Source organism: Pollicipes pollicipes, unplaced genomic scaffold (genome assembly GCF_011947565.3).
Source record: "Pollicipes pollicipes isolate AB1234 unplaced genomic scaffold, Ppol_2.1 Scaffold_3087;HRSCAF=3621_pilon_pilon_pilon, whole genome shotgun sequence".
Classification (NCBI taxonomy): domain Eukaryota; kingdom Metazoa; phylum Arthropoda; class Thecostraca; order Pollicipedomorpha; family Pollicipedidae; genus Pollicipes; species Pollicipes pollicipes.
In genome coordinates, this window is record NW_023596225.1 from 32,685,876 (window position 1) to 32,699,574 (window position 13,699).

Consider the following 13,699-nt stretch of genomic DNA (forward strand, 5'->3'; position numbering starts at 1 on the left):
AACCCGTTTCCCCTGTGCCGCTCGTCCTATTCGTCTAATTCCGCAAGCCATACGCTACAATTATGACGCATGCTGCTATAAAATACGGCCCTAAAATACAATTGTACTCACTGCATACATACCACAACCATAAATAAAGACCCACCATCACCTAGCGGATATACGCTTCGGTGCAGTTTCCCATTCAGCAGAAGTGGGAGGGCTTCAGCCCTACAAATTTTGCAAGAAAGTGGGTAAAATCCTTGGGGAAACCTGTTTGTTGACATTGTTTGGGAGGGCAGGCTGTCATTTTCCTCACCGTTCAGCAGCCACCCTTCCGATCTCTGTGTGCGAAACTAAGCTCCTTGACGGACGAGTTACCTAACCTCACCTTATGGTGACCAGGAATTTAAAAGGTCGCTTGATGTGTCGATTCCGGTCTCTTAACTTCCCGTTCAAGCAACCGAACTGTCTCAAATTAGGAATAATATCGACGTGGGTTGTCATGCACGTCAGCCCAGTGTAAATTGAGCACAGATTTAAACTGTTCAAGTTGGGGTTGGCGATATTACTACAAGTGGGAGAGCGTTCCAAACATTTACGAGCCGCGTGCTGAAAGATTTTCAACGGAAGCCCCAGTTAGAGGTTTTCTTAGCTTCTTCTAGTGTCCTGTCCAGTAGCGCAAGCGGGGGGCAGGGGGCATGTGCCCACCTTAGGTTCCGGTGGACCCTCACGAGTAAAAGCCCGAAAAGCTATCCAAAGGTCTCATTCATGGGTCCCTGCCCGCAGGACCGGGCACTCAAACGCCAGCCAGATGGCCCCTGCGCGCTGATCAGGGGTTTACTTAGTCGTTAGGGTCAATATTTCGATCAGACACCACCAGTCAGCGCACAGTCGGCTCCGTGGCAAGGGCCTGAGGGCGCATTTCCCAAGCAGGGACAAAGCCGGAGCCAGCGATTTACATCACTAGGGGCCCACAGCGCCCAACAGGGGCTCTGTACTGTCAAGGGGTCCCGAGCCGACCAAAGGCAGTGTTTGGGGAGGCCCGAAGAGCCTTGAGGGTCCAGCGGGTCCGACGACCAAGGGCCCGATTGGAGGGTCTAAGAACATAATAAACTGGTCGAAGTCTTATTCAGGGGCTCCGACCTGCAAAGACGGACCTGCAGATGACGATCAGAGGGCCCTTGCGTCGATCGGGGACCCCTGAGTCGATATGGGCCCATATATTCAGTCAGGTGCCGCCGTACCACATAGTCGGCTTCGTGTCGGTATGGGCCTGAGGACCCACTTCCCAATCAGCTCTAAAGTCGGGGCCAGTGATCTATACTGGCCGAAGGCCCTGTATATGTCAGGGGCCAACTGCGCCTAACAGAGGGCCTTGTGCTCGTGAGGGCCCCAAGCCGAACAAAGGAAGTGTTTGGTGAGGCCCGGGCGTCCCACCGGAACCGACTATCAAAGGCCCGTTTGGAGAGCATAAGAGCCCGAAGGGTTGACTGCAGGCCACGTAAAAAATCGCGGCCCGTAGGGTCGTGACGAGAACTGCCAGCTTGATGTTTCTTACAACCGTGTCTAAGTCAGCCAGACACCACGAACCACCGAACAGTCGGTCCCATGCCCGTCTAAGTCCGTGAGGGCCCATTTCCCCAGCAGAAACGAGACCGGGGTCCACGATTTGCAATGTTCGCAGTCCCTAACGCAATGAGGTCCCTGGCCCCTGTATCGGTTGAGGACCACAGTGCCGAACAGTGGTCTTGTGGCGACACGTGGCATCGAGTCGGAGCGGTGTTTGAGGGAGCCCGAAGAGGGGCCGAAGGGCCTCTTGAGACCAAAGATCAAGGGCCCGATGGGATGGCTGAAAAGGTCCAAAGGGCTGGCTGTAGATCACATTAAATCACACATTTAGAAATATTCCGTATGTACATTTCACCTGTGTGTTTTTTAGATTGGTGACAATAACGTATTGGTCTTTACGACAGCGCAAAGTGTTTTTGGAATCTGGTTGTGGAACTGGAAGAGTAAAGCTAGATTTTGATTTGTCGTGTTACTGTGACTGTTTATTTGTCCAGAGGGCAATCTCAAAGCTGTAAAGAGATTCGCCCAGGGTAATCTTTGAACTGTACGAATTAGTTTTAAAAGACATTGAAAGAACAGGTATCTTACTATGGTCGTTGTTGCGCGCTCGATGCCCGCCCCTGGCGTTACTCGTAGTCGTCCACGCCGTTCGGTTTCACGAAAACTGCACTCCAAGCCATCTCTATCCTTGCTCCCCGAGATTACAGGGCGTATCCAGTCATTGGGGGTTAATGACGCACCCAGCTGCTGGGGCTATATAGCGTCACCAGCGTCTCACCCTGGCGGGAAGGGCGTGCACCGCGGGGAATCGACTCCATGCCTGTGGTTTCCCAGACGCGCAATGGTTAACGCAAGCACGTTAACCACCACACTATCGGCACTCCGGTACGAAGGCGTGAGCCTTTGATGTCATTTGTTTCACTAGTCGATTCTACAGAATGATAAACAACGTTCTCAGGGAGACATGGGATTGCCTTGTGCGTTTTCAACTCATTTCGACCCACTCCATTCAGCACTAATGGGACCCTTATTTCTGGTAAAGGGCCCCCCTTGAATGCAACACTTCGGGGCATATTCTTGTTCCCGGTCAAGGGCTGAAGGGTCATTCTGCCCCACCGTGGTGTGTTTTCCGGCCGTAATTCTGGCAACACAGGGCGGCATCCCCTGGCCGATCCGGAGACCCTTGGAGGGATACATCATATCACATTGGTCCGTCCCCTACGCGGGAGGCTTTCTGACCGCGCAGTTGGCACCGGATCGAGGCATGAACCGTCATTAACGCAACAACATCCCTGCTCACCGCAGGTGGTCAAATAATTGGCAGCATAGACTCCAGTTGTACTTAACGGGCCAATGCCGGAAAAGGATTGGGCGGCGTACAGTTCGGTACTGGGGGCCCTGACTGACCCAGGCTCTAATTTTACCTCAGTATGAGCACTCATGATAAGTTCCTGTTTCCTTTAATTGTCAGAGGACCCCAACCAACGCAAAAGAGACCCTCTGCCATTCGGGCTCCCGTCCCCCTCCCTGTTGAACAAATCTTCCTCCGACCTATTCGAGGCCCATTTTGACACAGAATGTCCTGTGAGGCACTGTGGATCCCTGAGCGATACAGGAGCCCGACCGATGTAAATCGCGGGCCTGGCCCTGTCCCTGCTTGGGAAATGGGCCCTCAAAGCTCAGACCAACACAGACCCAACTGTTCGTTGTTCATGATCGCTGGCCAAATTAGAGGAACGCTCTGTCTCAGGGGTCCCTGTCGGTTCAAGAGATCATATTACTGACTTTTGAGATCACAGCCCAATTATGGGCGTAAATGTAACACGCAGTGTCCACGCTGCGCGGCCTCAGGATACTGCAACGCCCGGCGTCGAGTTCTTTGTGTAAGATACACAAGCGCGCATGCTCAAAACTACGTTACGTGATTTGCACCACTCATCACTTCTGACTGAATGTTAAATATATCCAGACAAACATGGCGTGGCCATGTTAATACAACTTGATGACTCATTTCGATATTCAATCTACATTCGTGGAATCCTTGCTATGTCTGTACAACCCATATAATAATTCCAACAAAGTTTTTGAGCTCTATCGGTTTAAAAAGAAAATTCAGTGGACCATTGTAAAATGAACAGCGCCGGCGATCTATGTTATGAATTCATTTGCTGCGTGACTGTCAGTTTGTATACTATAAACCTAAGGCAGCATTGATCTCGGGGTAAAATCTGGCCTTTATTCCAGTTATAGAAGGTAAACATGTGTAATATACACGTACACACACACACACACACACACACACACACACACACACACACACACACACACACACACACACACATATATATATATATATATATATATATATATATATATATATATATATATATATATATATACATATGTCCTCAATAGCAAATAGGCCATGTCCGGCAATTTCTCTTGGGGGTCCTTTTACTATCAGGGGGCCTTTGTCAGCCCTCTGCCCCCCCCCCCTTGCCAAGGCTCTGGCTGCGCCCCCGCTCCTGTCACCTCCGATTTGTGTCTTGTCAGATACCCCACTGTTAGCGACATGCCTCCATTAAATATTTGAAACACTGAAACCATGAAAACGGCGGTGATGGCGGCACAGCGAGGGCGGCTGGGGAAATCAGAACCTCTCTCGATATGGCCGCCCCACTTAGTGGACAAAACGCGCCGCTCTTCCCTGAACCCGCTTCAGCTGCTCCTGGTCCAGTTTGCCGAACGGGCCCCTAGGCAATGTCGTCATCCTCCAAAAACGGGCGTACTATGGTCCTGTGGCAGCACTACAGCCTGTTTCGAGCCACCGCGTAAAACGTTCCAGTATTTTCTCGTGATTTTTATGTGGTATTATTTTTACCGAAATGCTCTCTTACCGCTGCGATATTGTTGCATTGATCCAGGGACGGCACGACAGGACAGGCAGAGCGTCCTAACGCAGGCTCCAGCGAAAACGAGTCTGACTCTAACATCGACTCCGCTCAAGCTGGAATCGGATTCAATTTTTACTCCATGGGCTATCCTGCTGAATCGCGTTCGGAAATGATTCGCGCACAATTGACGTCAAAGCATTTGACCCTTGTGGCTCTGTTTTCCGGCAACAAACTTTAAAAAGAAACATCCAGCACGAATCTGCGGATCCCATTTTCGTAGCGGACATATCAGATAATATGCTGGCCTTTCCTATCTACTCATCAGCATCAGGACTCCACCGTAAAAGAGTAGCGCAATTTAAAGAAATTAATTGAAAATCGAGCAAACGACGCTGCAGGCGCACGAAACTGTTAACATGGGTTAAATACCCTCGCGTGTTCTGGACCGAATTTTTCCACATCTACCTGGAATTTTTGCCAGCCAGCGTACGTGGTAATAAATGTCATATTTTTGGTTAACGGGGGAGGGGGACATATGCTCCGGAGACTAAATGTACGCTCCTGATCCTAACAATCTCTGACGCAGCACCACTTGACCTGCGACTGGTTAGTTGGAGCCCTGTAGAGGTCGCGGAGGCTTGACAGTTGGATATATGGTGCACGAATAGCTCGTAGTTGTCCGACGAGTTGCATAAATGTAAAATATTCGCAGTAAGGTGACCATGTTGTTCAAGCGCGGCTTGATCAAACTCTGCGCTAGATTTGTCCTTTGAAAGTTACAAGGTGGAGGAAGCATGGAATAAAAAAAAATCATCACTATCTTTATTGATAGGTGTCAATAATTATGCAGTTAAGATAGATCTAATTGTCCTACCATCTCCCAGTCTTCTGCATGTTTACGTGCCGATTATAATTGTGGTATTCACATGTACACACACACACACACACACACACCACACACACACACACACACACACCAACACACACCACCACCACACACACACACCACACACACACCCACACACACCACAACACATACACCCCCACACACACATACCACCCACACCCACACCCACCCCCCCACACACATACCCCACACACCCCACATCCACACCCACCCACCACCCACACCCACACCCCACCCCCACCCCACACCCACACCCACACCCACACCCACACCCACACCCCACCCACACACCCACACCCCCACCCACACCCACACACCCACACCCACACCCAACCCACACCCACACCCACACCCACCCCACACCCACACCCCCACCCCACCACCCACCCCACACCCACACCCACACCCACACACACCACACCCACACGCATGCACCACCATGCACACACACGCACGCACCAGCACGCACGCACGCACTCACGCACGCACGCACGCACGCACGCACTCACGCACGCACGCACACACACACACACACACACACACACACACACACATGACGGCGTCGGAACCAACAGTCGCCCTGGCTCTGAACAGAACGGGTGACCGCTTTGCACAGGTGTAGAAATCCATTAGTGGGGTAATTGTAGCCGTTGTTTTGTTCAACTGTGTTTATTGATGACGAAATCAGCGAAAACGCTGGCGCCCACATCATCTCGTTCATCCTTGGCACGCACACGGGTGGGACCCCCCCCCCCCCCCCCTTTATTTCCCGCACCTTGACATTATAATTGGCTCGTCTGCATGGGTCCTCGTTAAGTTTTAATTCACTTATCACATTTCGGTCTTGCCATAAATGTACGTTTAAGCCCCGTTCAAAGCATATCACGATGATTTGCCAGCTTGACACCGACGCACTGCTGGGCCGACCACGAGTGTCAAAGCTGAACGGCGACTCGCTCCCTCGCCTGACCTCCAGGGTTACGGCTCCCTATTTGGACGACGCTCCCCACGTTCCGTCCACGATGGGCGGCCCATTATTCACACGGCCACATCCACCGCTCGTAGCTTTCCGCTGCCGCGCATGCGCCTTAGGCAGCGCCTCGTCCAGCACGGAGGCGTCGCTTCCGGCGCTTCTGCGCCCTCGCCTCCCGCCTGCCGGAGCGGGCTTTGCAAGGCACCGCCCCACGGCGCGCCCCTCAGAGGCCTGGAGGCAGACAGCGTGCTCATGGGACGGTGGAGCCTCTCGGCAGACGACGAGCGCCCGGCGCTACCCGCGTTCACGCCTTAAGGTCTCCTCGGCCGGCGCGCTCTGGAGACTCGGCCTGACCGGCCTGTCCGGCGACCTGACTCCTCGTCGCCTTCCCTTATGAGCGTCGATGGCGGGATCCCTATCCGTCCCGAACATCCCGTCACCAATCGCTCATAAGGCCCGGCATGCACCACGTCGGAAGAGAGCGGACTGACTCCTGCCCTCTCCCAAGGCGGAGACACCACGGATAGACTCCGCTACCGCCATGCACAATCGAGCTTCCCAGGCGGCCCCCACGGATCCAAGGCCACATCATGACCAACGCTTCTTTAGGCCGTGACGCCTGGGGTCAAGCGGGAAACAACAAAACGAGTCGGCCGTCTCGAAAAAAGAGCGAAACTGTGTCTTGTGCCGCGCTACCCACAAACGTCTATCTGCGTAAAAGCAGGACTACGGTCGTCTGGCTCCTCGTCCTTGTCACAGCCGCGCCGGGCTACTCGCTTGCCGGCGGGCCGCGAGCGGTGGACTGCTCCGTCCATCCACACCGCGAGAGACTGTCATCTGCCGGCGGGTCGCGGGTGCCCGCATCGCCATCGCGCACCGTCGGGTGCTGCCCTCTACCGCAATTGCCCATAGCGACTGACAGATGGCGTCCGTGTCTCCTCCCGAACGCCGACCCGGGCGACGCCCCGCGAGTAACCTTTCCCGGTCTTGCGGAACTGCGGGAGATCCTTCGAGATGTCGCGGGCTCGGCGCGCCTCACCGCTATGCCTCAACATCCCGGAGCAGGCGGTCTCTCTTCGACCTCTAGCCTACATACCGGGGTCATGTCCGGTTCGGAGAATTCGACGCCGTTCTCCCCTATACCGAACCTCCGGCGTCCGCGTCGGATCCATCTCGGACGAGATGGGCCTTCGCTAACGAAACAGTAACGCCGTGCATCAATTGGCCAGAGAGCGATCCAGGCCTAATGAAAGGGAGAGGGAGATAGAAGCCGGGCAATACACGCGCTCGCTGGGGGAATCCGCGCAGCATGCGCGGAGCTAGGCCGCGCTAACCTATCACGTGAGAGGCCGAGCATGCGCGCTGGATCGAGCCCGTGAGGTTCCGACTTATTGTCTCTAACTATTGACACTAAACCGGCTTCTAACTATTGACATAAAGAAGGGGTAAGCGAAACGAGAAATGTACGGCAAACGGTCCACCTGACCCACATCCTGCCACCATTGCATGTCGGCGCGGCCCGTACATCGCGTCCGGCCGCGACGACGGCCAGACGAGGGCCAAGACAAGCCGATGCGCCTCTGCCTGGCTTCCGCCATTGGTAAGCTCCGGACGCCTACGGGGCGTGTCAACGAACTGGCCGCCGGGCCCAAGCATGCGTCCCGGACTCCGGACACAGCGCCGCCCAACGCCGGGCCGAGTGTCCTCTCGCCGCCCGAACCGACCTCGTCCAGCCTCGCTCCCTCGCTAAACCATCGCTATGCAAACTGTCACCTGTATTCACACACAAAGACGAGGCAAAACATCTCTCACAGACTGCGACGCACCAGTCCATCGCTCAGGCGAGCTCAGCGTCAAGCCGCGTGACACCTACCACACTCATCCCCCGAGCCCCTCCCCCTCTCCCCGGCTCTGCGGAAGGGACCCGGTAACCGCGGCCTACGCCGCCCGGTGGGGAGCGGGGTGAAAGGGCACGCTCGGAGCGCCAGCCGTCCATGGCCCGGTGAGTTGGAAGGAGGGGGGGGGGGGGATCAACAGCCTGGGCACTCACATCGTGTGCGCTGTCGTCGGTGACCGTTGTCCGCCGCGTCGAACGTCGCAGGCGGGTGCTGCGGGCTGAGACCTCGAGGCTCGACCTCAAGGCGCCACGGTAGGCGTCGGGCGCACTCACTGGTACCGTCCGTACTCACTGGTCCGTACCGTCCTTACTGTCCGCACTCTCCGCACTGTCCGTACTCTCCGCACTGTCCGTACTGCCTGGTCCGTACTCTCCGTACTGTCCGTACTCTCCGCACTGTCCGTACTCTCCCCGCTGTCCGTTCTGCTTGGTCCGTACTGTCCTCCGGAGGCCCTCGCATGATAATTTATCAAATTTCGATGTCTTTCAACTGGGTCGACCCGCCTCCGTCGCCTCGCGTGACCCGATGGGTTTGCCGCCTCGCCCCCTCCGTCCAATGCGTCGCCGGGCCGGCATGCGCCGCTATTAGAGTCCGGCCCTCGACGTGCCCCTAGGCCATATCTCGGGCGTAGCGTCGCTGGCGACGACGCAAGGCCAGCCCGCTCTCGCCTCGGGCGGGCCCTGCGCGTCCCCCTCTGGCCCAGTTCCCACGTGGCGTGGCTCTCCCGACGGCGTCTGGGGCGACGGCGGCGCCGGCGCGGCGGGAGTTATTGAGGTGAAATCGCAAACAGTCTCACAACATGTTATTTTGAGCGTTCCCGTGCGTATTTGCCTCGCCGATCGCCCGCTCCCGCCTCCATTTGTCTTGGCGCGATGGACGATCTTGGCAGGTGGGGCCGCCGTCATGGTTGTTCTGGAAGACGCACGTGGTGTTGCTCTGGCGACGTGAGCTGATCGGCCGGATCGTCGAGCCGAGCCGCACTCATCCCTCGACCTGACGGACCTGTTTGTTCGGGGCGGAGTGGGATGGAGGGGAGAGGGAAGCCCTTGACCATGGCCGGCTGGTTCGCGTCCCCACGCTCTGTGCGCGGAACCCCTCTGGTCCAGGACGGGTGGCGCGCAAAACAACGAGAAATGAAAATGTACGCTTACAGTAGTGAAGCCCAGGTGCCCCAAACGCAAGGTAGCCCACTATGGGCCCCGTTGGGCTACCGTTCCAGAGGCCATTGTATCACTTTCGAATGAGCCACCGCAGCTCAATGAATGAAACTATGGTGGAATGACTTTCTCTCACCCCTTAGTCCAATGGCATGTCGTTTGCTGAGAGGGGGCCCCGACAGTTATTGGCAGCCTGGAGCCTATAACAAAAACAGCTATTGCTATTTCTGCGCTGCGTATTTGCACTTCAAGTCCAACGAATGGTTGTATTCGTGTCTGACACTTGCCTTGCATATGTGTCTTACATATACATCTGCAATGTAATCGTAAGTGGTCTACTCAAAAGTGCTTACGCTACAGTTATTTAAAGCGAAACCTGGGGAATGCATCTCTCGAGCGTTTGTCGCGCTAGCCTGCCAGCCTCACGAGATCAAGAAGCTCTGCAGAGATGACTATGACTGCAAGGGGGACCACAAGTGCTGTCGTGTGCTGCGTTGCATCACCGCATGCGAACGGCCAGTTGGTGGGGTCGGCCGGCGCGCCACCATCGCCTGCCAGCTCTTCATGCAGATGTCTGGTCTGGGATTGCAGCTACCGATGTCATCAGTTAGGCCGGTATGGGACAGCTGTGGAGTGAAAGTGTTGCAATGCTGCTTACACTTGGAACTTGACAGGATCGTTTGTACATTGACCACGCACTCTCGTTGTCTAGTGATTTTGGCAACCAGTTCAGCTAGTTACAAGCGTTATCAATGTGAGTAGTATTGCCCATATGGACACACTTCCAACGGCAACCGGCTTCATCATGTCATGCTATGGAGCTACAGAGGTATAACGTATTTGATTGAATGTTTACTCGCTGCTCGCATCTCGTTGTTGGATCACATGAGAAATATTACGCGCTTTACACGCTGTTTGGAAAATTTAACATGCCTTTTTACCAGCAATTTTGCTTCACGCTGCCAAGCGGATGGCTATGCAGGTTCCGCATAAATGCAAAAGGGACCTCAACTGCACGTAAAATGTGAAGATATGAGCCAATGTCAGCGACTTGCTGTCACGTATGTTATTCATAAATCAGAAACTTTATGATATTGAGATAACTGTGACACCAAAATGTCGGTAAGGCATCGCAAAACCACGTTTGATATACGCATTTTCCCCGCCCCAACTCAACTTGTAAATGGTTGACGACACACATCCCTTCAGGCCCCAACCCGGGCCGGTGCCCGCCTGTTGTCGCCGTGCCGGTTACAGGAAGTGACATCCACTACTGCGCCATCGACACCGACTGCGGGCTTGTCCAAAAGTGCTGCCTTAACATCCGAGGAGTGAGATGCTGCGCGCCGCCGCGCTCAGGCAAGGCTCGGGTCACACACGTGCCCTGAGGCGCTGTATTTCGGCGCCGAAGCGTGCGCGCCGTCACGTGCGTAACGCGTCACACATTTTGCATGAGGCGGGACCCGGGATCATCAACTTGATCGTGTGCCACACATGTCACCTCTGAGGCAGGTGAAGCTCGCCATCTTTTCACCAGTTGTATATTGTGCATACTATGATCGGCGTTTTGGTGCTCGTCCTCCTTCGTAAATTGTTGTAAACATCCCATTGAAAAGAGCACTGATGAGCGCTTGCTAGTTGCTAATAAGTCTCCATTATCCGCAGATTCCCGGAAAGGGTACCCATTCTCCATCCAATGTGGACATCATCACGACAGGCGAAGGCATACCAGCAATTCGCTGCACCACGCAGAAATATTGCGCTGCAGGGAAGATCTGCTGTCCATACGGCTGTGGATCCAGGTGCTTCTATTCCTACCAGGGGTGAAAAATGGTACTGGATAAGCCGTTCCCCTCCGGTGTCTTGCGTTCATTTGCAGGGTTGTAGCGTGCGGTTTCACGTATTTTAGGCGATAATACTTTTCTATGTTCATCGACAACTCATCCCGCAATTAGTCAACTTCTTTTGTGGTTTTCTTGATATGCTACGTGGGTTCCCATACACGTGGACCGTCTGGTTTCATGTATTTGAAACGCATCTCTTGAAAATGGGTTGTATCGACTCCCATTGATGCAGATCAATAAACTTTTATATCCGAATGCAAGTCTTTTTTTGCTTCCGAATGACGACGTCGTTCAATGTGTGTCGAAACGCAAACGCATACAGGTAAGGGTCCAGAGTAGGGTATCGGGATCGTGCCCCCCTCCCCCTCCCTTTGGGCCCCATGAGTTTTCGGTGTCCCTTCGGAGCACCAAAATCCCACGTCGAAGGGACATCAAAACCTTCATTTCGGGGCACAATAACCTTTTTCAAGAGACACCAGATCCAAACGTGCCATTTTAAAGGTCCAAAACCGCCCATTTCGGAAGGGGGCCCAATTTCATTCCAATGGCCACCTCATTTTCGTACTTTGCACTTTGAGAGTTTTGAATTGGCCCATCGAGCGAGGCGGCACCAAAATCGCTCATGTCTGGGCATCATAATTTTACTGGGCATTTTACGTTCATGTCTGGGCATCAACTTTAATTTACCATAAGGGGCCAATTTGAGGGGCAAAGCAAAGGCCCCCAACACATTCTTTTTCAAAAGACAAGTTTTCAGGGGCTGCAACAATGCCCATGCCGCGAAATTCTGGATTGACCCATTCGGTGAGGGGGCACCATACCCTTTATTTCAATGCACTATGAAATGTATTTTCTAAAGGACCAAATCCAAGTCATCCATTCACAGGTCCCGATGCCTAGATTTTGAAGGGGGACCAAAATCCAGGAGCACCACAACCGTGGCTGGAGATCCTGTGGTGTTCGGGAGTCCGGAATCCCCGGATTCAGCAAAACCTAAAATGTGTTTATGCAGTCAGCATTAAAGAACAGCACAAAGCTGCTTAATGATTTGTGCATCACCAGATTTCAGTTTGATTCATGAGTCGCATGAAAGGAAAATTCCAAAACTTGACAGGTCTTTGGTAGTTTGATGTCTTCTTTTGAGGAGACTGTTTGGCCGATGAAATCACAATAAGGGGCCGACCTTGATGCTGGTGTCGCAACTTTCTCATGATCTTCTAGCTCGCACTTTGATTCTTCGCCATCTTAGTTTGTACAGTATGGTCGGGCAAGGCATTTCTGAGTTTAACTTAGATGGAGGCGAGCAAGTCCTGCAGGAAGAAATAGCAAATCAAGTAATCTGCGAGCGTCAAAATTCCGCGTTCTCATTTGTTTTAGTGGGCAATGAAATCTTTCGGAAGGACAGCCTCAAATAGAAGTGACTCTGTGATTGTGTGGACAGTACACCATCGCTTCCACACAACTTTTCCAGAAATCTGTGAATAATCAAAGTGATACAAATTAAATCGCACCTTTTTTGGACAAGTTTTGTCCATCATTGTGATGGGAGCTGTGAGTCACCACCGTTGCCCGCAAGGGTATGCCCTTCCCGAATCACGCCAGGTGACGGGCCGGCCGACATCTGACCTTTACCGTCGCGGCATTTACCGTGGGCGGTTGACACAAACAGTGGGGGCTAGCGGAGGGGGAGCCACCGCCGTGGACAGCTGTCACTTCCCAGCGATGCGTGCTTCGGTGCTGACCATCGTCTGCCTGCTGGCGATGGCCGGCGTCTGCTCGGCCTCCCATCCGCCCAGTAAGCATTGTCAGCTCGTGTCTCTGCTGTATCCGCATCGCTCTGACTGTTCAAGGAAACTTGGTTGGGTTAAATACATTGTGTCTATTCAAATTTATTTTTCTTATTTTGTTTCCCAGAAAGAGCAAGAATTATGAGTACACAGAGCGGTTTCCCAGTCTCAGAAAATTCCCAACACCTGAAATGTTGTTACTGTGCGCTTTGTTTTTGCATTCACACCATAAGCTAAAAAAGGTTGTGGTAGGGTTCCTAAAGTCAATAATGGCCACCCACTGGACCCGTCTTCACTCGCAAGGTCTGCATATCAATACGCGCCAAGAGAAACTCCCGGAAGATAGGTACATCATGTGAATGAAGGGAGATTGTTGCTACCTTTTACATGTTGAACTTGAAAGCGGCTCTTTGGTATACCCAAATCCTTCCAGGGAATTTTTAGCCCCACTAGTTTTGGTATGTTAGATCTCTGTCACTCATGCCCCGAGGTGCAACCGCAACTTTCAAATCGAGGTGGGACAAATCTTGATTGGAGAGATCAAACTGAAATCTGGAGCAATCTGACCTGCATACGAAGTTTCTAACGTGAAAAGAAGGCAAGATGTGCATTTGATGAGCAAAAGTGGAGGAGACGAACCATCAGTTTTGGAAAATTTAGTCGAAACGTTTCCTTGCACCCCCCAGTG

The 13,699-nt window shown here is 53.3% G+C and overlaps 1 long non-coding RNA gene across 1 annotated transcript in view; it reads left to right on the top strand.

The window, feature by feature from the left end:
- The first annotated feature begins 12,888 nt into the window (after nucleotides 1-12,888).
- The window catches only part of LOC119114889 (uncharacterized), a 30,729-nt gene continuing 29,918 nt past the window's right edge, over nucleotides 12,889-13,699 (top strand). Inside the window, exon 1 of the long non-coding RNA XR_005096086.1 lies at nucleotides 12,889-13,019. This is a non-coding gene — a long non-coding RNA (uncharacterized LOC119114889). The remainder of the gene's footprint in view (nucleotides 13,020-13,699) is intronic.